This window comes from Dendrobates tinctorius, unplaced genomic scaffold (genome assembly GCF_039654945.1).
Source record: "Dendrobates tinctorius isolate UK_male_01 unplaced genomic scaffold, ASM3965494v1 ptg000144l, whole genome shotgun sequence".
Lineage (NCBI taxonomy): Eukaryota > Metazoa > Chordata > Amphibia > Anura > Dendrobatidae > Dendrobates > Dendrobates tinctorius.
This window is the reverse complement of record NW_027361811.1, coordinates 4759758-4787639: the sequence shown is the minus strand read 5'-3', so window position 1 is coordinate 4787639 and position 27882 is coordinate 4759758. Positions and strand designations below refer to the sequence as shown.

General features: G+C 49.4%; 1 long non-coding RNA gene across 1 annotated transcript in view; it reads right to left on the bottom strand.

Annotated features, from left to right (window-relative positions):
• The window catches only part of LOC141049488 (uncharacterized), a 55572-nt gene extending 28920 nt beyond the window's left edge, over window positions 1-26652 (bottom strand). The window contains exons 1-2 of the long non-coding RNA XR_012220367.1: window positions 22178-26652; window positions 19061-19142 (exon numbers count right to left, since the gene is read on the bottom strand). This is a non-coding gene — a long non-coding RNA (uncharacterized lncRNA). The remainder of the gene's footprint in view (window positions 1-19060; window positions 19143-22177) is intronic.
• Between the last annotated feature and the right edge of the window lie 1230 nt (window positions 26653-27882).

The window sequence follows — 27882 nt, the reverse complement described above, 5'->3', positions numbered from 1 at the left end:
GTTCCAGGACTGGCTGAGTACAGGTACCCACAACCCGATCTTCCTCTTTACATTCTCCCTCTCCTTTAGCTCACCATTCCACGGGAAAGAGTTCTTGCAGTAGACGTTGACACTATTCCATTTCTTGAACAATCCATTGCCAAATAAACTGATCTTGTTCGTAACGAGTGGGAGGTATCCCAACGGTCGTCTGTTCAGTGTGGCGTAATTCAGGTTGAGTGGTAGAGTCGGGTTGGATGGTAGAAGATGGGGACACATCTGGTTCCAATGGAGCAGCCATCTCTGAAGTATCGGTCCGACATATTTGCCCTGGATTGGTGGCCGGTGATCTCTCCCAGTCTGTGGGTGATGCAAGTGATTCTTCCTCATCATAATCGGGAGTCGTGGGAATAGGTGCCTCGGTGGGGTTTGGCTCTCTCCTCTTCAGGGTCACATGATGAGGAAGGATGCAACATGTTGCTATTGACTCATCGAGTAGGCGCCTCTTCCTCCCCTTCGGGTTGAACTTCATACACTGGATCAGCATTATAAGCTCGGCGTTTCACCCGATATGGAGTTTTCTCCCATCGATATTCCAACTTGCCTCATGGCCTCTTGTCTCAGACCAGCACTCGAACTTCTACTTTAAGAGCTGTCCCTCGAAGGGGCGGTGCTTCTTGGTGTTCAAGTTCTCGGAACTTAGTCTGTACAAGCCGGTGAAGAGTCTGCAATCTGTATCTATGTTCTCGGACCCAGGAAGACACCCCTGTCCATGGGTAGTTTTCTTCTGGGTCAGGCTCCAGCTCCGTGATTTCTTGTCCGCTCCAACAAAACAGTAGAGTATACGAGGTATATCCGGTTGTACGGTGCACGAGGTTGTTGTACACCTAGACCAATTCAGCCACATACTCAGGCCAACGGGATTTCCGATCTTCTCCAAGGTTCTCAACATCTGGATCAGCATCCAGATGAAGCGTTCACAGGCTCCATTCCCTTGTGGATGATAGGGTGTCATTCTTCACTTCTCAATTTGATACAGACAATGTAACTCCTCCATCACCCGGCCTTAAAAGCAAGCGCCTCGATCAGAATGAATTCACTTCGGGCATCCGTGCACCCAGATGAAGTCTTGACAGATAGCTTGTGCAGCTGACTTGGCAGTTTGCTCCTGGGTTGGAGTAACCACAGCAAGCTTGGAAAAGTGGTCGGTCATCACTAGACAATGTTCATATCCAAGAGGAGCTGGACCCACAGTCAAGTAGTTGATCATCAACAAACCTAAGAGGGCAGAGGTCACGATGGTCTGTGTGGGGGCCTGCATGCATGTCCTGCATGCATGTCCTGGGTAGCCCATACAGCGCCCCCTAGCTGTCACAGGGGTCACTGCAGGCATTCAGTTGCCTATAGTCGACACAAAAATGCAGGGTCCTGTCCTTCTTCTACACTGGCATGAAGGGAGCTGCCCACGGGAGTTAACTCTCTCGAATGACTCCACTCTGCAGCATGTGTGACAACATTTCTTTCACCTCTTGATACATCTGAGGCGGAATCTAGCAGTATCTCTCCCGGATTGGTGCAACACTTTCTGTTGATATCTCGTGAGTTATGGCTGTAGTGCACCCGAAGTCATCCTCATGATGGACGAAGACATCCTGGTAATGCTCTAGCACAGCTTCCACTTGTTGTACATGTTGTGTGGAGAGTTCTGACAGTTCAGAAAGCATTTGTTCCAGGATTTGACGCCCCTCTTTCATGCTTCCAGGCGAGTGCTCTGGAGCCATGGTAACGGTTACAGTCCATGGATCTCCTTATTTCACTGCTAACTGAACGGCATCTTGTTGCATCAGTTCCTCAGGCATGCCCAGCACCTGTACCACTTCACTCTTGGGCGAGAGGGTAAGATTGTCTTCCCCCAGGTTGCACACCACACCACTATGATGCCATTATGGACGATGGCTAAGGTTCGAGCAATGAGGAATTCTGGGGGTATTTGGTCAATTACGGTTGGCTCGATCTGGATTTCCACTCCTTCGAGCAGCATGCAAGCTCGTACAGACAGCGTGAGCACGGTCTGTCCAGGCGGTAAAACGAGTTTAACAGCGGCGGGGACTACCACCTTCCCCAAGACCTTCCCCTCACTTGACGTTTCTTGAGCCTTGGCAACTCGTATCAGTTTTTGAAACTTTTTCCTCTTGTAGGGGTTCAGGGGTGCCATTGGTCTAGAAAATTGTCTGGTGACTAGCTGATCAGAAGAGTTCCGAGTTATTTTTGTACATTCATCCCCAAAGTCATGGTGGGGCCATTGCCTCAGTCTCCAGCGGATAACACAATTCCTTTATGGCCAACATCCTTGCCACACACGATTATCTGCATCGAGACCACCCCTGCGACCGCGATGGGCAATTCGTTGGCTGCTGTTATGCTAATCACCAAGCCCCATTCGGGCCATGTCGACTCAGGAAAATGACATTTGAAGTAAGTTTCTGGCATGGTGGTCACGTGGGAACCAGTATCAACGAGACAGTGGACGGCTCGGCCATCCATTTCAGCCCATACGAGAGGGCACAAGGAAATCAAACTTGCGGGACTGCCTTCTCTCCTCCTTGGCTGCTCAGGCTCCGGGTGTCGTCCCTCTGCCATGAAGCCCATTATTTTAACGGACGGCGGTGGAGGGACCTTCCCCGGCGTGCACATCCTCGAGCAAAATGTCCTGCGTCTCCACAGTTGAAATAGATCGACGGACCCTCTATGCGATGCAGTCTCGGCCCCCGGTAAGGCTCGGGACCAGTTCTGCCTCCAGAGGGATCCAGGAGTGCTGAAGATTTCTTCTAAAGGTCAGACCATTCTTCTCGCATGTCATGCATGTCCTTCCGAAGTTCTCTCACCCTGCCTGGTCTGGTGAGCCGTCTCCCCGCTTTGCGCATCCTCGGGCATAGTGTCCAATATCTCCACATCTGAAACAGATCGGCCATCTCTCTGTCTGGGGTTGCCTCATTTCCTGGCGAGGAATCGGAGGAAGTGAGAGTCGGGGCTGTTTCTGTCTTTGGATGGATTCGGAGCCTTTGGGGGGCTTTTCTGTGGTCAGACCACTCTTCTCGTATTTCCTGTATCTCCTTCTGGAACTCTCTAACCCATCCTGATTCATAGAATCATAGAATCGTAGAGTTGGAAGGGACCTCCTGGGCCATCTGGTCCAACCCCCTGCTCAAAACAGGATTCGCTAAATCATTCCAGACAGATATCTGACCAGCCTGTTTCAAGACTTCTATTGAAGAACTCACCACCTCTCGTGGCAGCCTGTTCCACTCATTGATCACTCTAACTGTCAAAAAGTTTTTTCTGATATCTAATCTGTGTCTCCTCCCATTCAGTTTCATCCCATTGCTTCTAGTCTTTCCTTGTGCAAATGAGAATAAAGATGATCCTTCTGGAATGTGACAGCCCTTGAGATATTTGTAGACAGTTATTAAGTCTCCTCTCAGTCTTCTCTTTTGCAGGCTAAAACATTCACAAATTCTGCAACCTTTCCTCATAAGACAGGGTTTGCAGACCGGTCACCATTCTGGTCGCTCTTTTCTGAACTTGCTCCAGTTTGTTGATGTCTTTTTTAAAATGTGGTGCCCAAAACTAGACACAGTATTCCAGATGAGGTCTGACCAAAGAGGAGTAGAGGGTAATAATGACTTCACGTGATCTAGACTCTATGCTTCTGTTAATACATCCTAGAATTGCATTTGCCTTTTTTGCTGCTACATCACACTGTTGACTCATATTCAGTCTGTGATCTATTAGTATACCCAAGTCTTTTTCACATGTGCTGTTGCTTAGCCCTATTCCTCCCATTCTGTATATTTCATTTTTATTGCCCAGATGTAGTACTTTGCATTTTTCCCTGATAAAAACCATTGTTAGTTGCTGCCCACTGCTCCAGTTTATTTATATCTTTTTGAATCTTCTCTCTCTCTTCTCTAGTATTAGCTATCCCTCCTAGCTTTGTGTCATCAGCAAATTTAATCAGTTTACCCTCAATTCCTTCATCTAAATCGTTGATAAAGATGTTGAACAATACAGGGCCCAGGACAGAGCCCTGTGGTACCCCACTTGAGACATTCTTCCAACTGGATGTGCAGCCATTTACGACCACTCTTTGGGTCTGATCACTAAGCCAGTTATGAATCCACCTAACAGTTGCCTTGTCCATTCCATACTTAGTCATTTTTTCAATAAGGATTGTGTGAGATACTTTTCAAATGCTTTGCTGAAGTCAAGATATACTATATCTACAGCATTTCCCTGATCCACCCAATCAGTGATTCTGTCATAGAAGGAAATTAAGTTAGTCTGACATGACTTATTAGTTACAAACCCATGCTGACTCTGTTTAATCACTTCATTCTTATCCAGGTACTGACATACATGTTTAATAATTTGTTCAAAGGTCTTTCCTGGTATAGAAGTCAGACTCACCAGCCTATAGTTGCCTGGGTCCACCTTCTTCCCCTTTTTGAAGATAGGAACAACATTTGCTCTTCTCCAGTCTTCTGCGACTTCTCCTGTTCTCCACGAATTTTCAAAGATTATGGAGGGCGGTTGAAAAATTTCTTCTGCTATCTCCTTCAGTACTCTTGGGTGTAATTCATCTGGACCTGGAGACTTGAATTCATTTAGGTTAGCTAAGTGTTTCCTCACTATCTTTCTGTTTATAGTTATCCTGGATTCTTCTATTCCCTTAATAGGACAGTGAAGAATAGTTGATGTTACATTTTCTGAGAGAAAACAGATGCAAAATAGGAATTTAAAAGTTCGGCCTTCTCAACATCCTGTCTTACCATTTCATCATTTTCATCCTGTAGAAATCCTATAGCATCTTTGACTTTTCTTTAACTTTTGACATATCCCTCAATTCATTGTCAGCTTTAATAATCTGATTCGTGCCCTGCAGGTTCTGCAGACAGCATTATATTCTTCTTTAGCTATGCCTCCCTCTTTCCATTTTATAAACATTTCTTTCTTCCTTTTTAGCTTGTGCTTAAGTTCTGTGTTTATCCATCCTGGTTTCATTAAATGCTTCCTACTCTTCCCTCTTTTCGGAATTGTTAATGATTGTGCTTTGAGAATTTCATTTTTCAAGATTCATTTACGGGTGAAGCGGTACCTCCCCGCTTCGGACCTTCCCTGTCAAGGCTGCCGTCCCTTGCTCCTGCTTGCACGTGCACGCTTCCACCCCAATTTCTAAGAAAGACATACGTGGATTAACACGCAAGTGCTCCCACAGAGCCTGCTTAAGCAGCAGACTTCTGAGACGGGCTACAAGTTGGTCTCTTAAAATCACATCAGGGGGCCCCACACCCACATCATCCGGCTTGGTGATTACCACGTGAATCTCTTGTAAGGCGTTCATATACTGGGTTACAGACTCCACTCACTCTGTACCCGGCTAAACAGGCGCATGCGCAATTCCCCAACATCCGTGGGGTCGCCATGCATCTTCTCCAAAATTTGCAACACCTTGGTGATAGTGTTCCGCTCATGCGGGGGCCAAAGCATAACAGAACATCTGGCTTCTCCATCCAGGGCCATCACAGCAATCTCTGCCCGCATAGCAGGTATCATAGGGTGCATTCTTAGCATTCCATTGACTCACTCGGTCCAATCCCACAGCAGTGAATTGCTTCCCGTTAATTTTGGGAGATTGCTGAGCATGGCCCCCAGGGGCAAGCTAGCTCTTGGGGCACACATGGCAGCTTGGTCTGCTGTCTCCGCCCTTGTAGACTACATCCTGCCAAATACGCCAAGTGTAAGCAGGTTATGGGATGCAGTCACAGGCAAGAGGCAGAACAAGGATTAACAAATTTAACAGTTTAATCCAACATGGTATTAAACTCCTCACAGGGAGATAAATGGTTAAGGGTAGATAACCGACACAACAAATGCAGAATAACAGTAGTCCAGTTATCAACTTATCGTGTCCTTTATGTTCCTCCATCGCAGATGATTCCACAGGGGTGGTGGCGAGGGAGTCCTCTAAATGATGATCCCTCTTCTGGTGGCAGTAGTCAGGCTCCGGTACCTTCCGCTGAGCCCCCAGTCCATAAACTTGTGCGGACAAAGCAAACCGGGCTGCAGCACTCTCGGGGTTAACCGTGTGATGGTGAAGAGAGATGACAGGGAGAGCCACAACCGAATGTCCAGTACTCGGCATTCCTTCCTCCTCACGGGTGCAGTACTCACAGTCTCTGGGTGCTTGGCACCTCTCTTTTGTATTCACCCTGCTGTGTGCTGCTTGTTCGCGTCCAAGACCCTGCCGCTGCGCGTGTTTTTTTTCTCAGATTCCGGCTGGGTTCCCTGTCTAAATACGCCCCACTGCCCAGGTGATGGGGCCTGTTTGGTCCCCTATTCCTTCCCACGGGAAACATGGGATGCAGCCTCGACAGTTACGGAATCTGCTCAGTACAGGTACCCGCAGCCCGGTCTTCCTTCTTACACTGCCACTCTCCTTTAGCTCGCCATTCCACGGGTGAGAGTTCTTGCAGTAGACATTGACTCTTCCATTTCTCGAACAATCCGTTGTCAAATAAACTGATTCTGTTCATAACGAGTGTGAGGTATCCCAGCGGTCGTCCGTTCAGTGCGGCGTAATTCAGGTTGCTCGGAGACAGAGTACGCTGCTCACCCTGCTGCACGCTGCTTGTTCGCGCCCAAGACCCCGCCGCTGCATGTGTTTTTTTCTCAGCTTCCGGCCGGGTTCCCTGTCTAAATACACCTACACTGCCTGGGTCATGGGACGCAGCTTCGACAGTTCCAGAACTGGCTGAGTACAGGTACCCACAGCCCGGTCTTCCTCCTTACATTCTCCCTCTCCTTTAGCTCACCATTCCACGGGCAAGAGTTCTTGCAGTAGACGTTGACACTATTCCATTTCTCGAACAATCCGTTGCCAAATAAACTGATCCTGTTTATAACAAGTGGGAGGTATCCCAACGGTCATCTGTTGAGTGCGGGGTAATTCAGGTTGAGTGGTAGAGTCGGGTTGGATGGTAGAAGACGGGGACACATCGGGTTCCAATGGAGCACGCATCTCTGGAGTTTCTGGCTGACATATTTCCCTTGAACGGGGCAGCCGGTGACATGGGACGCAGCCTCGACAGTTCCGGACCTGGCTCAGTACAGGTACCCGCAGCCCGGTCTTTCTCCTTTCACTGACACAAAAAAGAGCGATCAAAAAGTCATATGTAAAAGAAAATGTGTAAATAAAAACGCCAAAGAATATTGCACGCCCCACTTTTCAGTTTTTGAATTTCTACAAAAATTTAAAATAACCAATAAATTTCGTTCAACTTCACAATTGTGTCCCACTTGTTGATTCTTCACCAAAAATTTACATTTGATATCTTTATGTTTGAAGCATGATATGTGGGAAAAAGTTGAAAAGTTCCAGGGGGCCGAATACTTTCGCAAGGCACAGTATATATAGTACTGACTGTTAGATTATATGCTGCCTACTTCCTAAAAAGAAAAAGAAGGTGCAGAATAAAGAACAGAAACAGCAGAGAAATAAACACTAGCTAGTCTTTCACTGACTGGCAACTACAACATTATGGCTGGACATCCAAATGAGATTGTCACCAGCAAGATGTGCAGACAAAGGAGTAGATGAAAACACCTTTTACCCTAAAATGACTGAAGCAAGCATAACAGAAACTAAACACAAGAAGAAAAAGTGTACCTGCTGTGGCTCAGCGAACAGAGAAGCTGACCACAAAGTACAGTCTCAAGGGTTCGAACCAAGGCGCATGACGGAAAACAACTGTGGCCTCTTCCATAATCTTTAGTCAATTGTGGGATTGTCCTCACAATAGTTGGTAAGTGGAGTGCTGTTCATGACAAATTGGTGACAGTGTTGGGATAAAGAGAATTAGTGATCATTCTGTTACTAAAGACTGGCACGCTTCTTGTGAGGATTCTGTGCAGGGCTTTGAGGATCGGACTCAGTGTTTTTCCACACCTGGGACATTACTGTACGTGTAGCAGTTATACTCTTCCCCTACTCGTTTTTCCGATCTGCCTTTTATTTGTAACAAAAGCTTGTTGAAAAGATTGGCATAATTATTAAAGAGTATTTATATAAATTAGTCTCAAAGGATTATCTACAGATGCCACGTAATGAACTATTAGAAGACTGATTGTCATGTAATATATAAAAAATAGAAAAGAAATAAACGATCCACTAGTCTTTATGTTAAAATACAATAATACTTTATTCAATGTCAGTGTCATGATCCAGACTGGGTTTTGAGTCCTATCTGCCCCTGTTTCCCGGTATGGTCATGTCAGGGGTCAACTTGGCCTTGCCATGATTTGGTTTCAGGTTGGCTATTTCTCCCCGCTGCTTCCTGCAGGCGGTGTCAGTTATATTTTCAGCCTGTGGCGTGTGTATCTGACTCTGGTAGCACCCTGATTTGTCCTGCTGCGCTTACTGACTTTGCCTGTGTCTGGTCCTTTCTCTCTGCCCATCCCGTGTGTCCCTTTGTTTTTGGTTTTCCCGGTGTTTGACTCGGCTTTGGCTCTGATCTGACTGTCTCTTGCTTCCGGTACTTCTGCTTTGGACTGGTATTGACCCTCTGGCGCTCCGCTGACTCTGTGCTTGTTTTTTCCCTTTGTACTGCTTGACGGTCTAGGTTTTGACTCGGATTGTTTGACTCCTCTTCTGCCACCTGGTGGCAGCCTCACTGCAGCGCTGCAGGTCTGCTCCGCAGACGTGCTGTCCTCCTTCCATTCTATTGCCATCTAGTGCAGCTTGCAGCTACCTGCATAGCTGCAGCGTGATATTATAACTGACCTTTAACAGTTTTTTTTCTTTACTCCTCTCTTTATGGATCCACTTCACACGCAGGCGGATCAGGCATCTAGTCTCACTCAAATGATGCAGGATTTGTCTGTGGAACATAGAGCCCTGGCCACCTCCCATAATCAACTTCAGAGTGAGCTCTCTGAGACGGTTAGGTCTTTTTCAGGGTTCTATTACCCAGTCTGCTTGTAAGCACTCAGAACCTATAGTTGTCTCACTCCACTCTCCTGGTCAGGCTCCCAGATACTTTTTTCTGGGGAGAAGGAGAAGTTCTCTACATTCAGGGAGAGGTGTAAGTTGCTTTTCTCCCTTAGACTCTGAACCCATGGGGATGAAAGTTAACGCGTGGGGATAGTTATTTCATTACTCCGGGAAGGTCCTCAAACCTAGGCTTTTTCGTTACCTGCTACTGTCCCTGAATGTGTGTCTGTGGATAGGTTCTTTGAGGCCTTAAGAGGGACTGATTTTTGACGAACCAGACCGGGTCAGGGTGGCAGAGGACACAATCATGGGTCTCTCCCAGGGTAAACACCACTGAATGGTATTGTTCTGAATTCAGGCGGTGGTCCACCAAAATGACCTGGAACGACTCTGCGCTAAGGTTGGTTTCACATTAGCGTTTTATAGCGCAGCGCATCGTGCGCATCCATGCGCATGCGCCATGCGCCCCTATGTTTAACATGGGGGCGCATGGTCTAGCGTTTGCATGTGTTTGTATGCAGTTTTGTGAGCATGCGTTTTTTTGTAGTGTGTGCCTAGGCGCGCCGGACACAACCTGTTGCATTTTTGGTCCGTCCAACCTGTGTCAAAAAAACGCATGTGCACGGAATGCTCCAAAATAACACATTACAGTCTATGGGAACACAGGCGTGCATATGGACATGCGCACGCCTGCGTTTAAAATCTCAAGCATTTTAAGAGTTAACATGGCTAGAAACGCATGCGCTTAAAAAAAGCAAACATGCAAAACGCATGATGTGTTTTTTGCATGCGTTTCAATTGCGCACGAAGCACAGAGATAAAAAATGATAATGTGAAAGTAGCCTAAGATGTCAGTTCAGAGCGGCCATGTCCTGATTGGAGGCTGGCTGCTTCATCAGGTATTTTTGCACCTGTGTTTTTTATTTCTGATGTGGCACCATATACTGAACCTATGGAGGTTGGGGCCACCAACCTTAAAGAGGAGTAGAGGAGGCGCCGATGAGAGGAGAGACTGTGTTTTTACTGTGGAAATCCTGGACATTGGAAAAACGACTGCCCCTCTTGCCCACCGACTGACAAGCTGCCTCTCAGGTACCTTTTTCCTCATGTCAAAAAATATTACTGGAGGTGGAACTTTGTAATGGGAATTGTTTCACACACACTTCGGCTTTCATGGACTGTGGGTCGTCCATGAACTTCATTGACACACGTTTGGTTCCAAGTGTCAGATAGGGACTGTTAGACTTGAAACACAAATTCATATCATTGTTATTGATAAGACTCCGCTGGTTAAGAATATTGTTAAATTTGTCTCGGAAGATTTTCTCCTCAAGGTGGGTTCCTTGCATCAGGAGCGCATCTCATGTTATGTTCTGGACAATCTTCCAGCAGGACTGGTGTTGGGATTCCCCTGGTTAAGATTACATAATCCTGTTATTGACTGGGAATTTCAGGATATTGTAAAATGAGGTCCTAATTGTTCTAAAGGTTGTCTTTCTGCTGTGCTGGTGTCATCTGCTAATCTAGAGGGTATTCTGAAGTACCTGAAAGATTTTAAGGATGTGGTCTCCGAAAAAGAGGCTGAGGTTTTGCCATCACATCGCTCCTATGATTGTGCTATCAATCTCATTCCGGGTGCTAAATTGCCCAAGGCCCGTCTATACAGTTTTTCCAGCCCAGAATGTTCCGCTATGAAACAGTATGTCTCTGAAAGTTTACGTAAAGGACACATCCATCCCTCTGTCTATCCTGTGGCTGCTGGATTCTTTTTTGTTAAGAAAAAAGATGGTGGTTTACGCCCTTGACTCGATTTTCGGGAACTTAACACGATTACTGTGAGAAATACGTACCCTCTGACGCTTATCCCTGATCTTTTCAACTAATTGTCTGGGGCTAAGTGGTTTTCCAAGTTAGACCTCCGGGGAACGTACAATCTTATCCATATTTGGGAAAAGGATGAGTGAAAACAGCATTTCTCACCTCTGAAGGTTTGTTGGAAAACTTGGTTATGCCCTTTGGTCTCACTAATGCGCCAGCGGTGTTTCAGGTTTTCATTAATAATGTTTTTTCTGACTTCATTGGGTGATTTGTGGTGATATATTTAGATGACATCCTGGTATTTTCAGCTCACAAGGAATCTCACATGGGTCATCTGCGTGCAGTTTTTCAGAGGTTACGGGAAAATTTGCTGTTTGCTAAACCTGAGAAGTGTGTATTTTTTGTCCAAGAACTGTCCTTGCTGGGGTCATTTTGTCTGCTAAGGGGTTTCGCATGGACCCTGGAAAGGTACAGGCCATTGCTGATTGGGTGCAATCCAAAGACCTTAAAGGTCCAGCATTTTTTAAGGTTTACCAATTACTATCATAAAATTGTTAAAGGGTTTTCTCAGGTGGTCAAGCTTCTCACTGATCTCACTCATAAGGGGGTTGATCTTAAAAACTGGTCGGTCTCGGCAGTTGTAGCCTTTTCTTCATTGAAAAAATGTTTCATGTCTGCTCCTGTACTGGTCCAGCCTGATCCGTCTGAACCATTCATTGCTGCCCTTCACCTCTCCAAACAAACCTATTTCAACACCCTCATCATCTCACTGTCCAATAACCCGAAACGTCTCTTTGACACTTTTCATTCTCTACTCAATCCAAGAGTACAGGCCCCAACCACGGAGCTCCGAGCTGACGATCTGGCCAATTACTTCAAAGAAAAAATTGACCAGATCCGACAGGAAATTATCTCCAAATCCCCTCATACCATGCACTGTCCTCCCTCCCCCACTGCATCTAACTCACTCTCTGATTTTGAACCAGTCACAGAAGAAGTAAGCAGGCTCCTTGCATCTTCTCGCCCAACTACTTGCACCAGTGACCCATTTCCGTCACATCTCCTCCAGTCCCTTTCCCCTGCTGTCACCCCTCACCTAACTAAAATATTTAACCTCTCTCTCTCTTCTGGTATTTTTCCCTCCTCATTTAAGCATGCCATCATACATCCACTACTTAAAAAACCATCCCTCGACCAAAACTGTGCCGCTAACTATAGACCTGTCTCTAATCTTCCCTTCATCTCTAAACTCCTGGAACGCCTGGTCCACTCCCGTCTTATCCGCTATCTCTCAGAAAACTCTGTTCTCGACCCTCTCCAATCCGGTTTCCGCTCTTTACACTCCACTGAAACTGCCCTCACTAAAGTCTCTAATGATCTGCTAACAGCTAAATTAAATGGTCATTACTCCATGCTAATTCTCTTGGATCTCTCTGCAGCATTCGACACTGTGGATCATCAGCTCCTCCTCACTATGCTCCATTCCATTGGCCTCAAGGACACCGTTCTCTCCTGGTTCTCCTCCTATCTCTCCGACCGCTCCTTTTCTGTTTCTTTTGCCGGTTCCTCCTCCTCTCACCTTCCCCTTACTGTTGGGATTCCTCAAGGATCGGTTCTAGGCTCCCTCCTCTTCTCCTTGTACACTGCCCCTATTGGTCAAACAATCAGTAGATTTGGTTTCCAGTACCATCTCTATGCTGATGACACCCAATTATACGCTTCTTCTCCTGACATCACGACAGCCTTTCTAGAAAACACTGGCGATTGTCTAAACGCTGTGTCTAATATCATGTCCTCACTATATCTGAAACTGAACCCGTCAAAGACTGAACTCCTTGTGTTTCCTCCCGCTACTAATGTACCTACACCCGACATTGCCATTTCCGTGTGTGGTTCCACTATTACTCCCCAGCAACATGCCCGCTGTCTTGGGGTCATACTTGATTCCGAGCTTTCCTTTGCCCCCCACATTCGATCACTGGCTCGCTCTTGTCATCTGCACCTCAAAAACATTTCTAGAATTCGATCTTTTCTTACTTTTGACTCTGCAAAAACTCTTACTGTTTCTCTTATTCATTCTCGTCTCGACTATTGTAACTCTCTTCTAATCGGTCTCCCTCTTACCAAACTCTCCCCTCTCCAATCTGTCTTGAATGCTGCAGCCAGGATCATATTCCTCACCAATCGTTACACCGATGCCTCTACCTTGTGCCAGTCATTACACTGGCTACCCATCCACTCCAGAATTCAGTATAAACTTATTACCCTCACCCACAAAGCCCTCAATGGCTCAGCACCACCCTACATCTCCTCCCTTGTTTCAGTATACCACCCTACCCGCGCCCTCCGTTCTGCTGATGACCTGAGGTTAGTATCCTCAATAGTCAGAACCTCCCACTCCCGTCTCCAAGACTTTACACGTGCCGCGCCAATTCTTTGGAATGCACTTCCCAGGTCAATACGATTAGTCCCCAATCCCCACAATTTTAAGCGTGTCCTGAAAACGCATTTATTCAGACTGGCCTATCGCCTCAACACATTAACCTAACCTATCCCTGTGTGGCAGAGCCAAAAGTTTTACCATAACCAGGTTCCCAGCATCATGTTCCCACATGCTTTATGCATCCATTAGCCCTCTGTGTCTGTACTGTTACACACTTAACATTATGGCTGGTCCATACAATCAGGGCAACTGTTACCACCCACCTTTCGTGTCTACCTCTTTCCTCATAGACTGTAAGCTTGCGAGCAGGGCCCTCACTCCTCTTGGTATTTGTTATAATCTACTGTATGTGATTATTGTTATGCTGTAATGTCTATTGTCTGTACAAATCCCCTCTGAAATGTAAAGTGCTGTGGAATATGTCGGCGCTATAAAAATAAAATTTATTATTATTATTATTGCTGTGGTAGACACATTGGAGGTGGGGGTGGGGGCAGTGTTGTCTCTGGGATCTGCCACTTTGACTAAGTTAAGACCTTGTGCCTTTTTCTCCAAGAAAATTTCTCCTGCTGAGAGAAATCATGATGTCAGGAATTGGGAGTTATTAGCCATAAAACCGGCTTTTGAAGAATGGAGGCACTTTTTGGAGGGGGATGTTCATCAGATTACAGTGATTACGGACCACAAGAACCTGTCCTACATTGAGTCGGTTAAGCGGTTAACTCCTAGACAGGCGAGTTGGTCACTTTTTTTCACGTTTTCATTTTTCAATCATCTTTCAGCCTGGTTCCAACAATGTCAAGGCCGATGCCTTGTCTCGCAGTTTGGATCCGGTATCACCTCCTGAAACTCCTTCCTACATTCTTCAGCACGGGGTGGTCATTGCTGGGGTGTCCTCTGAGTGGGAGCGGGAGATTCATGAGGCTCAGTCTCTTGATCCTCCGTCATCATTGCCTGATAATAAGCTATTCGTTCCTATTCAGTATCGGTTCAGGGTTCTCCGGGAGTTTCATGACTCTGCTCTCAGTGGGCAACAAGGAGTCTCGGCTACCTGGAGAGCTATTACTAGACTGTTCTGGTGGTCCTCCATGTCTTCTGATATCACCATGTTTGTGTCAACTTGTGATGCGTGTGCCCGTGCTAAAAGCTCCAATAACCGGCCCGGGGAATTGGGGCCATTGCCAATTCCAGATAGACTATGGACTCATTTGTCCATGGATTTTATCACTGATCTCCCTCCTTCCAATGGAAACACTGTGGTTTGGGTGGTGCTTGACAAATTTAGTAAACAGGCGCATTTTGTACCATTGGCACGACTACCTAACGTGGAAACTTTATCCAAGTTATTTATTGAGCATGTTGTGCGGTTGCATTGTGTGCCTCTGAATTTGTCTGACAGAGGGGTACAATTTGTGTCCAAGTTCTGGAGGGCATTTTGTAAGAGATTGGGTATTGACTTCACCTTCTCCTCCTGAAACCGGGCACACGGAGAGGACCAACCAGTCACTTGAACAAATTTTGCGGTGTCTTGCCATGTCTCGGCAAGATGACTGGTGCTCCTCCTTGCCGGTGGCTGAGTTTGCATTTAATAATCAGGTTAATCAGTCCACTGGTTCCTCTCCGTTCTTCTGTAACTATGGTTTTCACCCCCATTATGGTGAATTTTCCAGGATATGATTTGGGTGTCCTGGGGCTGATTCGGTGGTCCAACGGTTGGAGGAGGTGTGGAAGGAGGTTCAGAAGAACATTGGGGTGGCTCAGGGCAGACAAAAACATTTTGCTGTTAAGCGACGATCTGTGAGACCTAAGTTGCTGGTTGGGGACAAGGTGTCGTTGTCCACCAGAAACATACGTCTGAAGGTTCCTTCCATTAATCTGGGTCCTAAGTTTATTGGGCCTTACAAGATCATTGAGGTTGTTAAGCAAGTTGCCTTCCATTTACGCTTACCTCCGTTGCTTCGGATCCCCAGTGAATTCCATAAGTCCCTTCTTAAGTCATGTGTACCTTCCTCTGCTGGGTCTCCACCCCATCCCCCTCCTGTCTCTATGAGTGGTCAAACTGAGAATGAAGTTGAATGGATTGTCGATTCTCGGAGGGTTCGCAATTCACTTCAGTGCTTGGTCCATTGAAGGGGGTTACGGTCCTGAGGCTTGATCTTGGGTTCTGACGCGATCCGTCCATGGTGATCATCTGGTTCGGGCGTTTCATGCACGTTATCCTGGGAAACCTGGGGTCTGGTGGCCCCCACTTAAGAGAAGGGTACTGTCATGATCCCGACCGGGTTTTGAGTCCTGTCTGCCCCTTTTCTTGGTCTAGTCAAATTTGCCTTGCCTCATTTTGGTTTCAGGTCAGCCATTTCTCCCCACTGCATCTTGCATAGTGGAGCTTGCAGCTACCTGCATAGCTGCAGTGTGACAGGAGGTATATTTTTCACAAGTGTCCTTGTAAGGGCTCATACTCACTTGCAAGAAATATAGACGAGTGCAATCCGATAAAAAATCGGATTGCACTCGGACCAATGATATTCAATAGGTGACATCTCATTTGCGAGTTTTTTCTCAGCCGAAATCGGACAAGACTCGCCAATACAAGTCAATGGGTGCGAGAAAAAAAATCGGACATCACTCGCACCATGCCTTCCTTTTGAAAAGTCGGCATTTCATATGCGGCTATACAGTAAAATCAAACTGACATGTTATAATACAAAAGACAGAATACATGTATACACATAGAATAGGTGCATATATTGTAAGGTAGCGCTTGTTATTCAGATAGGGGATACTCGCTAGGCAGCCGATAAATCACGTCCGGCATAGGTTTCTTAACATAACTCAGTCCATTCGGTTTATTCAGGCATCATAAATCAAAGCAACAGCAAGTTCATATAAACAGCATAGCATCCATGACAGAGCTCCACTCTGTTAACCCTGTAGTCACACAGGTTTATGCAATGTCCAATACTCAGGCTCTCTAGCCTCACTGTTATTTGATCCCGTGGCCGGGTTACCTCATGGTTGCTTCACCACACTGCAGACGTCCATTCCCTCCCCTGGGAACTCTCAGGCACTTGCAACCATTAAACACAGCATCCACATGCTGTCAGGAAGGCAGCCACGTCAGCCCAGACGAGACCTTCCATACAGACCAACCGGGTCCAAGCATTCACTCATGTGACCTACCCTGGTCACCTTATATGGTGCGTAGCCACGCCCACCGCATCACATGGCTATGACCTCATCGCAGGTCCTACAAGCATACTCACATAGTCTTTACTATAGGCATTTTTAGACACACAACCCTGGGTGGATTTGTAGGTAGCTGGTCTCGCCCGTCTCACCCGCTACCTGGAAAGCTCTCCCTGACACAGTGTATGTCAGCGAGGCGCTTGACTAGGGGTTTTCCCGGAGTGGACCCTCTGGACCGTGGCACCAAGGGACCCCGGACGAGCAACCTGCTGGAACCGCCCCCTATACAGGGAGCGTTAGGCGCAAACCCAGGGGTTCGAATACCACGGTAGCCGTAACCTAGAGGGGCGGCTCGGACTGGACTGGAGTGAGATAGGCAGGAGGCTGAAATGCGAGTAAACAGGATCGGAACCAGACTGCAGAAACCAGGCACAGGCAGGCGGAGTGGAGTAGGACTACCGGAGCAGGTACAGGAAGGCACAGGCTGGCAGGACCGGAGCAGGACTGCTTGAACAGGTACAGGCAGGCACAGGCTGGCAGGACCGGAGCAGGACTGCTGGAACAGGCACGGGAAGGCAAAGGCAGGCAGGACCGGAGCAGGACTGCTGGAACAGGCAAGGGAAGGCACAGGCAGGCAGGACCGGGGCAGGACTGCTGGAACAGGTACAGGAAGGCAGAGGCAGAAAGGCCGGGGCAGGACTGCTGGAACAGGTACAGGAAGGCAGAGGCTGGCAGGAACGAAGCAGGACTGCAAGGAACAGGCACGGGAAGGCACAGGCAGGTAGGACCGGAGCAGGACTGCTAGAACAGGTACAGGAAGGCAGAGGCTGGCAGGAACGAAGCAGGACTGCAAGGAAGCACAGCGGGGTGAGAGCAGAAGCCATGCACAGACAAGGCACGGGGGCCTAAGGCTGAAGATACAACAACGATCAGGCGCCTCCCCTAAGGGAGGGCGGCCTGATATAGGTGAGGATCTGCCCCCATTGGTCCGGCGGTGCTACCGGGTCAGGGCACCGCCGGAGTAGAAAATCAGGCGGGGAGAGCCGGCCGCGGCCTATGGCGCATGCGCAGGAGTCGCAGAGACGTCACAGGCCGCGGACCGGTCAGATGAGGACGCCGACGCCGGCGCTGGAGGGAGGAAGGCTGCGGTGCAGGCAGGTACGTAGGAGCGCGTGCGACGGGGGCCGTGGCATGGCACGAGGTGGGGGCCGTGACAGGGCGCGACGTGGGGGCCGTGACTGTGTAACAAAAGCTCAGCAGTACCTCTGCTGATCAACACACGTATTCAAGCTTCCATCCCAAGGCCACCTACCTTGGGATACATAACGGTCATCTACCATCCTACTCCTATTAGCACACTGGATATGCCTATACGCCTGTCCCGGGACACCCACACAGCACCCGCTAGCGGACACAGTGGTCACTACACCACAATATATATATATGTCAGTGACACACATATATATTTCATAGAGAGATACATAGTAGAATAGCCAGTAATTCATTTACATACAGTAAACCATTGCATATCAGTGAGATTTATATATGTCCCTAACTAATAATGTTATTAGTGAGTAAAATATAGGAAAATATAGGAGCTGTAGGTGTTAAATTAAAGAATTAGTTCACGGAAAAAAATTGCATGAGCCCCCGCGCAATTTTCTTCACCAGAGAGGGAAAGCCAGTGACTGAGGGCAGATATTAATAGCCTAGGAAGGGACCATTGTTATTGCCCCCCCTGGCTAAAAACATCTGCCCCCAGCCACCCCAGAAAAGGCGCATCTATAAGATGCGCCAATTCCGGCACTTAGCCTCTCTTCCCATTGCCCTGTAGCGAGTGGCATATGGGTAATAAGGGGTTAATGTGAAGTGACTATGCACCAACCTATCACTTAATGACTTTCTTTTTCTGTATGTAATAGATGGCGTTGATTTGATTGATTTATCTATGTCTTTACCCATTAATAAGATGGGCCAATGTTTGGACAGTATGTTTCTGACTTGGTGGGCCCTATTGGAGTATGTGGTGATGAATCTACATATATTTTCATTGTCGTCAATCTTGGGTCTTGGATTAAGAAGGTTAGAGCATTCAATGGCCCTGGTTTCTCTGTATGCTTTCATCAATACATTTTTGGGGTAGCCCCTTTCCACAAATCTGTTGCCCAAATCTGCTGCCTGCATTTCAAAGTCAGAGTCATTAGAACAGTTCCGACGTTACCGCATGTATTGACCCTTAGGGATTCCCTTTTTTCAATGGTAATGGATGGTTACTTTCCCATCTAAGTAGTGAGTCAGAGGCCATAGACATCCTGTAAGTTTTTGTCAAGAGGCTACCATCTATCTTCCTTTGAATCATGAGATCCAGAAATGAGAATTGTTTGTCACTTACCTCAAACGTGATAATTAATGTTCAATAATGTCCAATCTCCACTGCTAGGAAGGAGTCAGTTTTGTCCTAGTGTAGTCTATAATAGATGTGATAGTGAGGGACTTTATCACCAATTGAATGTAGTCCCCACTCTTTCCATGTATGTGTAAAACCATGGCCGGGGGGTAGACACATCAGCACATTCTGTACTCACTGTGCTGTCTGCTGATTCCCTGGTGTGGTGTGTCCCGCATTCTTCCTGGAGTTCAAAGGACTGGAGGCAGAGCCCAGGATAACTTCAAACAATAAATATTTATTCTCTTCAGTACACAGCACATCCAATACACCTTTAGCACACTTGATATGGTATCAGCAAAACATTTTCTTCAGCTTTCCCTAGCTTCTTCTGCTTCACCAGAATGGACCGCTAAGTTACAACGGGACGAGGAGCCCAGTGAAAACGGCACTTCAATCTATCTCCCTTGAACCGACTTCAGCCCAGACATGGAAATAATCATCTACTAGGTTGTCCACCCCCTTTTGGTTATCCTGCCCGCGCACTCGCTGGTGGCCCACTCGACTACTTCTTCAGCACCCAGACTTCTGCTGACACTTCATCAGTAACTTCTTCACTGACTTCTTCACTACGTTGCTGCAGATTCCATACTACTATGGAAGGCTGGGGTTCCACTTCACACGTTGTGTGGCAGCAAAGCAGCTCATGCACAAGACTATCTGAGCAGCACCAGGGGCTACCCCCGACTGACTAATCTCCTGCAGCTCAGGCCCTAAGGCCACCTGAGCATACCACGGGTCTACCCCTACTGACTATAACCAGGAAATCTGTCTACCTTATTCCCCAGCTACAACTCCTTACAATTAACCTCTAAGTGTCATACAACTATGTGTCAGGGCTGGCAGAGCGCACCAAATAATAAAATAATAGTAAGGTGCGTTCGCAGCCCGGGGTCCACCGTGCAGGGGTGGTAAACTGCAGCTTAGTAATGGCGGAAGTATAAAGCGGTGTAGAAAAGGTCACATGTGGGTTAATGTCACCCAATGTGAACAGAAGCGAACTCTGTTAACTCACAGAGCCACGCTACCGCAGAACATAAATGCCGGTGCCTGTTTAGCTCACAGAGCCCGGCCAAGGAGCGCACAGAAAGCGGTCACAGAACTCTCCCCCAAGGACACGGGGTCAGAGTCCCTCTAGACCTTCTGAGCGCACGGTGTCGCACCTGCGAACGCCACTATAGACGCTGACTATGGAGTATCGAGCACATGCACCGTGGCATGCCGAGCCACTGGTGGACACTGATGCCTGTCTCAGACTCTGTCCTACCTACACCTAAGCCTGGGTGCTTAACAGGCTAGGCTGCACAACACATGCGTACCAATGGTAGGGGTTTCAAATGAGTCATTCACCAGAGACATTCATACTGTGAGACTTTTGGAGGTACTCCTGGAGTGGACCCGCTGGACCATGGCAACGAACCTCCCATGGGCGAGCTGACCAGGTGGACCACCCCCTATACAGGGAGCGTTAGGGGCAGACCCAAGGGAGACTGTCACCACGGCAGCTGGTACCCAGGGGAAGGACTCAGGAGTCACAGCGGGAGACCGGAGAGGCTGGTGGAGGACCAACAGGACAGGGACACGGACGGCGGGCAGGGCTGGAAATGCCGGCAGGCACGGCGGCAACACGCACAAGGCGGCAGGGTAGAGGCACGGACTGGAGGACACGGCTGAGGCACCGGAACAAGACAGGACGGAACCACGGGCAGGCAGGCACTAGGAGAGAGAATGGAGAAGGAAGATAAGATACAGGCACGGGAAGCAGAAGCTGCAGGCAGGGACACGCGCAGTGGGACGTGGGGGCAGGATCACTTGTTAGGCACAAATGATAATCAGGCACCGCCAGGAGGAAGAGGTGGCCTGATATGGAGAATGTGACGAGGACTTCCGGGTCAGGGTCCTCACAGGGCAGAGTGACAGGAGCGACCGCCCTCAGGAAGTATGGAGTGTGCGATACAGTGCGGATGCGCGCCCGTCAGGGAGCAGAAGCAGGGCGGGAGCGCACGCCCGTCGGGGAGCAGAGGCAGGAGGCAGAGCGGGAGCGCACAGGGACGCCGAGGACAAGTGTGCCGGGGAGCAGGGAGTGGCGGTGAGGCCGGCGGCGGCCATGTCAGTGTGAGGAGCGGCGTGACACATACATGCATAACAACACTCACTCCTCATAGTCTGATAATGTAGTCTATACTAGCGCATGGCTGAGCGGCCATGCAAACCTTTTATAGCAGCGTCCTTCCGGGACCTTCCTGACCTTTCTGATGGTCCAATCCGAGCTGGAGAAGGACCTGAGCATGTGACCTCCGATCTCCAATGAGAGATCGTCCCACGGGCATGCTCAGTGGACGAAAGGAGGACTTAGTCCCTGTAGCGGCTCGCTGCTGACCAGCATGCGTTGCTATAGCTGGACCAGAGGTGACAGCAGCAACTAAGCCCATAGAGCTGGTTTGAGCAGAGCACCGGGATCGACGAGTCTGCTGAACAGGCTCCTCTGCGGCCGAAGGAGAATGGGAGACCGCCAAATGCAAGACTCGGGATTCCTGCTGTGCAGCGGCAGGAACCTGACGCCTAACACTATGCTTTCCTTTGCAGTGTACCCAGTGTCCTCATCTAGTGGCCTTTTCCCTAACTGCACTGTCCCTAACTCACATATAATACACAGATACGTAAATACGTCACAATTATATATATACAGTATACGTGACACATACAAATATGGCAATCATATACAGGTAACTGGTAGAAACAACATTTACAGGGCTAGGCCCTAACCCTCTTACATACCCCCTTCCTTAAATCATTGTCATCCCCGACAATGCAACAACAATACTACATTTATTTAAGATATATATATATATATATATATATATAGTTTTCTACAACACATAAATATACTGTACATTTTTTTTTAATATATCAAACCCTCTTTACTTTACAAAGATACTCCACACACGGAGAGCAATAACGTCCACTTTTTAGTATGACAATGCACGTATCCATTGTAACGCCGGTGTGTTTGTACTTTGCTTCCCCGGCGTTACTCTGCATGTCTGCATTAACCCTTTGCTCCTCTCCTCCTAATTAGCAAGGATACTGTTGTTTGTTACCCTTATGGATACTGCTCAGTTCCCTTCCCCGCTGCGTAGCCGCACATGCGTGCGTGGCTTCGTTGCTTTGCAAGACCACCCGCTGGTGCGGTCCCTGGCTGCTGCTGTGGAAAGCTATCCGTGGGTATAGGTCCTCTGAATTATGTATGGCTTACCACGTGTGTTGAGGCTTGCAGCTCTCGCCAGGTGTCCTCTGCAATGCTGATTTCTGTTTGGCTTTGCTTAGGGTGCGCACAGCCACACATCCCCTGCTTTTAATGAGGAAAGGGTGTGTGCTACAATTGCTGCTCCAGCCTATCGCTGTGAGGCAGCTGCTATATAAAAGTTCCCTGCCCTGAGGGGCGCTGCCAGAGCTTTGCATTGAGTTCCTGAACTAGCCATGTGAGTTTGTGTGTTCAGCTCCTGCTCTGATTGTGATCAGTTCTGGGGGAGCGGTATCTCCTCGTTCCTGTGTGAACTGTGTCTTGTTTGTCTGCCTGCTCTGGGGGCAGAAATACCCAGACCGCCCTTCCTGGAGGCTGCATATCCAGGCCTGTCCATGTTGTGTCTTGTTTCTTGAATCCCTGATCCTGGATCTGTTCCTGCACCTGACCCTGTCTGAATTGTGTCTTGTTTCTCCAGCTGCTCTGGGGGCAGAAATACCCAGACCGTCCTTCCTGGAGGCTGCATATCCAGGCCTGTATATGTTGTGTCTTGTTTCCTGAATCCCTGATTCTGGATCTGTTTCTGCACCTGACCCTGTCTGAATTGTGTCTTGTTTCTCTGCCTGCTCTGGGGGCAGAAATACCCAGACCGCCCTTCCTGGAGGCTGCATATCCAGGCCTGTCTATGTTGTGTCTTGTTTCCTGAATCCTGGATCTATCCCTGTATCTGACCCTGTCTGAACTGTGTCCTCTGTGTGATGTTCCTGAGGTCCCTCCGTGTCTTGAACCCTGTGCCCAGTGACTGTGACTCTTTGCTACCTGACTTGCTGTGAGTTAACCTGGGTTCATCTTGGACGTAAGAGTCCGGTGTGTCCGCTGAGTTTTTGCTACTCTGTGCTCAGCTGGGGATTTGGTGCAATTCCCTGCCAGTTCCAGTCCAACCCAGCGGGGTTTGCACTAGACCACTTGGGTTCCTTTCTAGGTCGCTGCCAGATGTCCGGGGCCTCTCGTCCGGAGCCTGATGTCCGGTGTCTGACGACCTCTTCCAGATGTGCTGTGTCTGATGTCCTCTGCCAGATGTCCAGATCCTATGCTTCCCTGCCCGCCGGAGCCTGATGACTGCGGCCTGAGGTCCGGAGCTGATGTCCGCAGCCTGATGTCCGGAGCCTGTCGATCGCTGCCAGATGTCCAGTGTCCGATGCCAGTGTGCTGATGCTCTATCTGAGATCCGAGTGATGATGCCCTGCCTGTGTCCTGATGTCCAGTCCATGTTCCTGGTGTCCTGATGTCCTGCCTGGCGTCCTGTTGTCCAGTCCATGTTCCTGATGTCCAGTCTGTGTTCCTGGTGTACTGATGTCCAGTCCGTGTTCCTGATGTCCAGTCCGTGTTCCTGATGTCCAGTCCGTGTTCCTGATGTCCAGTCCGTGTTCCTGATGTCCAGTCCGTGTTCCTGATGTCCAGTCCGTGTTCCTGATGCCCTGCCTGTGTCCCAATGTTCCGACAAATCCCTGAGGTCCACGCAGGGATGACGTCCTTCTGGGATCGGTGTCTGATGTTTTCCTGCTGAGCCAGTGCTACGCCTGAGGCCTGAGAGAGAGGCCGCCCTAGTATGCCCGTGCCAGAGGATCCTGGACTACATGAACCCGTAATGACTCCTGCCATCGTCTGACGTCTGTCCTGGGTATGTCTGATGTTCTCCTGCTGAGCCACAAGCTATGCCTGAGGCCTGAGAGATAGGCCATCCTGATATGCCTGTGCCAGATGACCCTGGACTGCATCAACCCGTGATGACCCCTGCCATCGTCTGAAGTCAGTCTGAGGTCGGTGTCTAATGTTCTCCTGCTGAGTCTGTGCTACGCCTGAGGCTGCCCTAGTATGCCCGTGCCAGACAACCCTGGACTGCATCAACCCGTGATGTCCTCCTGCCTTCGTCTGTTATCCTGAGATGTGTACCCTTCCCTGAAGTGCGGAATCGGGAGCCTGGCATTATGTTCTGTTTATGTACTTTGTTTTGACTTTGAGTAAATTTTATGTCTATACCTGAAGTTGTGCGGTGTCGTGTCGTTCTGCCTCCTCATCCACACGCTCAGCTGTCACAGACCCCGGTCGCTACTCTTCCCTAGTCCGGGTAGGCCTGGGTCACCCCTGTGGTCCAGTGGGTCCACATTCCGTCCCCACCTGGGACGCTCGCCCCAAGTCGGCGTAGTCGGTCGATGTGGAGGCGCCGGCTCGGCCGCAGTCGCAGTCGTGACAGTAAGCTCTGGCCATGGACTCCGCTGAGCATGTGTGGATTGCAGAACGTTTCTCCGAGCCCTGCCTGGTGAGCGGATTGGACTGTTCAGACCCCACGTGGTAAGTGGACTAGTTTGATCAATCCTGCGTTTGGTCAGCGGTTTGGATTTTTTGAGCTATGGACGCCGCTGCCATATTGTGAACTGTGGGACTTACAGCCAAACCCAAGTGAATTTTCTGGGGAATTTTTTTTTCACTTGGGGCTTCAGAAGAGGGGGCCTGAGGAGGGGGATACTGTAACGCCATTGTGTTTGTACTTTGCTTCCCCAGCGTTACTCTGCATGCCTGCATTAACCCCTTGCTCCTCTCCTCCTAATTAGCAGGGATACTGTTGTCTGTTACCCTTATGGATGCTGCTCAGTTCCCTGCCCTGCTGCATAGCCGAACATGCGTGCGTGGCTCCGCTGCTTTGCAAGACCACCCTCTGGTGCGGTCCCTGGCTGCTGCTGTGGAAAGCTATCCATGGGTGGGTATAGGTCCTCTGCATTATGTATGGCTTACCACGCGTGTTCAGGCTTGCAGCTCTCGCCAGGTGTCCACTGCAATGCTGATTTCTGTTTGGCCTTGCTTAGGGTGCGCACGGCCACACCTCCCCTGCTTTTATGAGGAATGGGTGTGTGTGTTACAATTGCTGCTCAAGCCTACCGCTGTGAGGCAGCTGCTATATAAAAGTTCCCTGCTCTGAGGGGCGTTGCCAGAGCTTCGCATTGAGTTCCTGAACCTAGCCATGTGAGTTTGTGTGTTCAGCTCCTGCTCTGATTGTGATCAGTTCTGGGGGAGCTGTTTCTCCTCATTCCTGTGTGAACTGTGTCTTGTTTGTCCGCCTGCTCTGGGGACAGAAATACCCTGGCCGCCCTTCCTGGAGGCTGCATATCGAGGCCCGTCCGTGTTGTGTCTTGTTTCTTGAATCCTCCCTGATCCTGGATTTGTTCCTGCACCTGACCCTGTCTGAATTGTGTTTTGTTTCTCCGCCTGCTCTGGGGGCAGAAATACCCAGACCGCCCTTACTGGAGGCTGCATATCCAGGCCTGTCTATGTTGTGTCTTGTTTCCTGAATCCTGGATCTATCCCTGTATCTGACCCTGTCTGAACTGTGTCCTCTGCGTGATGTTCCTGAGGTCCCTCCATATCTTGAACCCTGTGCCCAGTGAATGTGACTCTTTGCTACCTGACTTGCTGTGAGTTAACCTTGGTTCATCTTGGAAGTAGGAGTCAGGTGTGTCCGCTGAGTTTTTGCTACTCTGTGCTCAGCTGGGGATTTGGTGCAATTCCCTGCCAGTTCCAGTCCAACCCGGCGGGGTTTGCACCAGACCGCTTGGGTTCCTTTCTAGGTCGCTGCCAGATGTCCAGAGCCTGATGTCCGCGGCCTGATGTCTGACGACCTCTTCCAGATGTGCCTGATGTCCTCTGCCAGATGTCCGGATCCTGTGTTTCCCTGCCCAATGTCCGGAGCCTGCCGATTGCTGCCAGTGGTCCAGAGTCTGATGTCCGCAGCCTGATGTCCGGAGCCTGTCGATCGCTGCCAGATGTCCGGAGTCCGATGCCAGTGTGCTGATGCTCTATCTGAGATCCAAGTCCTGATGCCCTGCCTGTGTCCTGATGTCCAGTCCATGTTCCTGGTGTCCTGATGTCCTGCCTGGTGTCCTGTTGTCCAGTCCATGTTCCTGATGTCCAGTCCGTGTTCCTGATGCCTCTGCCTGTGTCCCAATGTTCCGCCAATTCCCTGAGGTCCACCCATGGATGACATTCTTCTGGGATCGGTGTCTGATGTTCTCCTGCTGAGCCAGTGCTACGCCTAAGGCCTGAGAGAGAGGACGCCCTAGTATGCCCGTGCCAGAGGATCCTGGACTGCATCAACCCTTGATGACTCCTGCCATCGTCTGATGTCTGTCCTGGGTATGTGTCTGATGTTCTCCTGCTGAGCCAGTGCTATGCCTGAGGCCTGAGAGATAGGCCGTCCTGATATGCCCGTGCCAGATGACCCTGGACTGCATCAACCCGTGATGACCCCTGCCATCGTCTGAAGTCAGTCTGAGGTCGGTGTCTAATGTTCTCCTGCTGAGCCTGTGCTACGCCTGAGGCTGCCCTAGTATGCCCGTGCCAGACAACCCTGGACTGCATCAACCCGTGATGTCCTCCTGCCTTCGTCTGTTATCCTGAGACGAGTACCCTTCCCTGATGTGCGGAATCGGGAGCCTGGCATTATGTTCTGTTTATGTACTTTGTTTTGACTTTGAGTAAACTTTGTCTATACTCGAAGTTGTGCGGTGTCGTGTCATTCTGCCTCCTCGTCCACATGCTCAGCTGCCACAGACCCCGGTCGCTACTCTTCCCTAGTCCGGGTAGGCCCGGGTCCCCCCTGTGGTCCAGTGGGTCCACATTCCGTCCCCACCTGGGACGCTCGCCGAACGTCGGCGTAGTCAGTCGACGTGGAGGCACCAGCTCGGCCGCGGTTGCAGTCGTGACATCCATATATAAAAACTTCTTACAAAAAGGTGCCTCCGCCCTGTCCTTTGAGGGGAGCACAGTCTTCAGCTCTTTTCTAGAGTGTGAAAGGGTTCCCTTACCCTGAGAGGATGCGGAACAGTCCCTGAATTGTGCAATTGGCACTTGAAGGGAAAAGCACAGTCAGTTCAGTGGCGCGAATCCTGTGCGGATTTTCCACTTGATGCCTGACCCCTGGCACGGGCTGAAGAGGACTCTGCAGATGCAGAGTCTCCAGGGTGATAAGCATGGTGTCAGGGGCAGAGATGTCATTAGTTGCCTCTGCATGTAGATCCACATCTTCTCCGGTGAATTCATTTTCCTCCGGACACAAAACGACAGCCCCGGCATAGTAGCCTCGTGGGCAGTCCTCTTTGTAGAAGGAGATCCAATCCCCGACCTTCAAAGCTCTACCATGTTTGACAGAAGTGGCGTTTACATACACTTTGCTGTGAGTGTCGGCCTCCTCAATAAAGCCGTAGCCCCGCTCGACGTTGGTATAAGCGAGATGACCGTAGGTACGACGTGCAGACATGGCGGCCTCTCCCTTCTGGTGAAGGAGGGCCCACATCTTACGCTCCCTGGCCTTTTTCTGGGCAATAATATCCGATATCCTCATGGACAGGTGAGCGTATGACGGGGGCCCGATGTCTTCTACGGATGCCTGATGGGAGCACGGGTGCGAGGTGGCGCGGGTCTTGGGCCTAGCATCGGCGCTGCCCCAGAAAAACTATGGAGCAGGGGCTGTGTGACCCATTGCGCACTGGGGTGAAGGCTCACTCACCACTAGCGATCTCGCTGTCCCGCTCAGGCTGGCCCTCATCTCCAGCAGGTACTGCCTCATGTGGTAGGCCGGGGTTTCTATTTCTCACGGATGTCAGAAGCACTCTCTGACACGGCAGCGGCATCCTCATCCGGTCGGGTGAGCTCCGTCAGCTCAC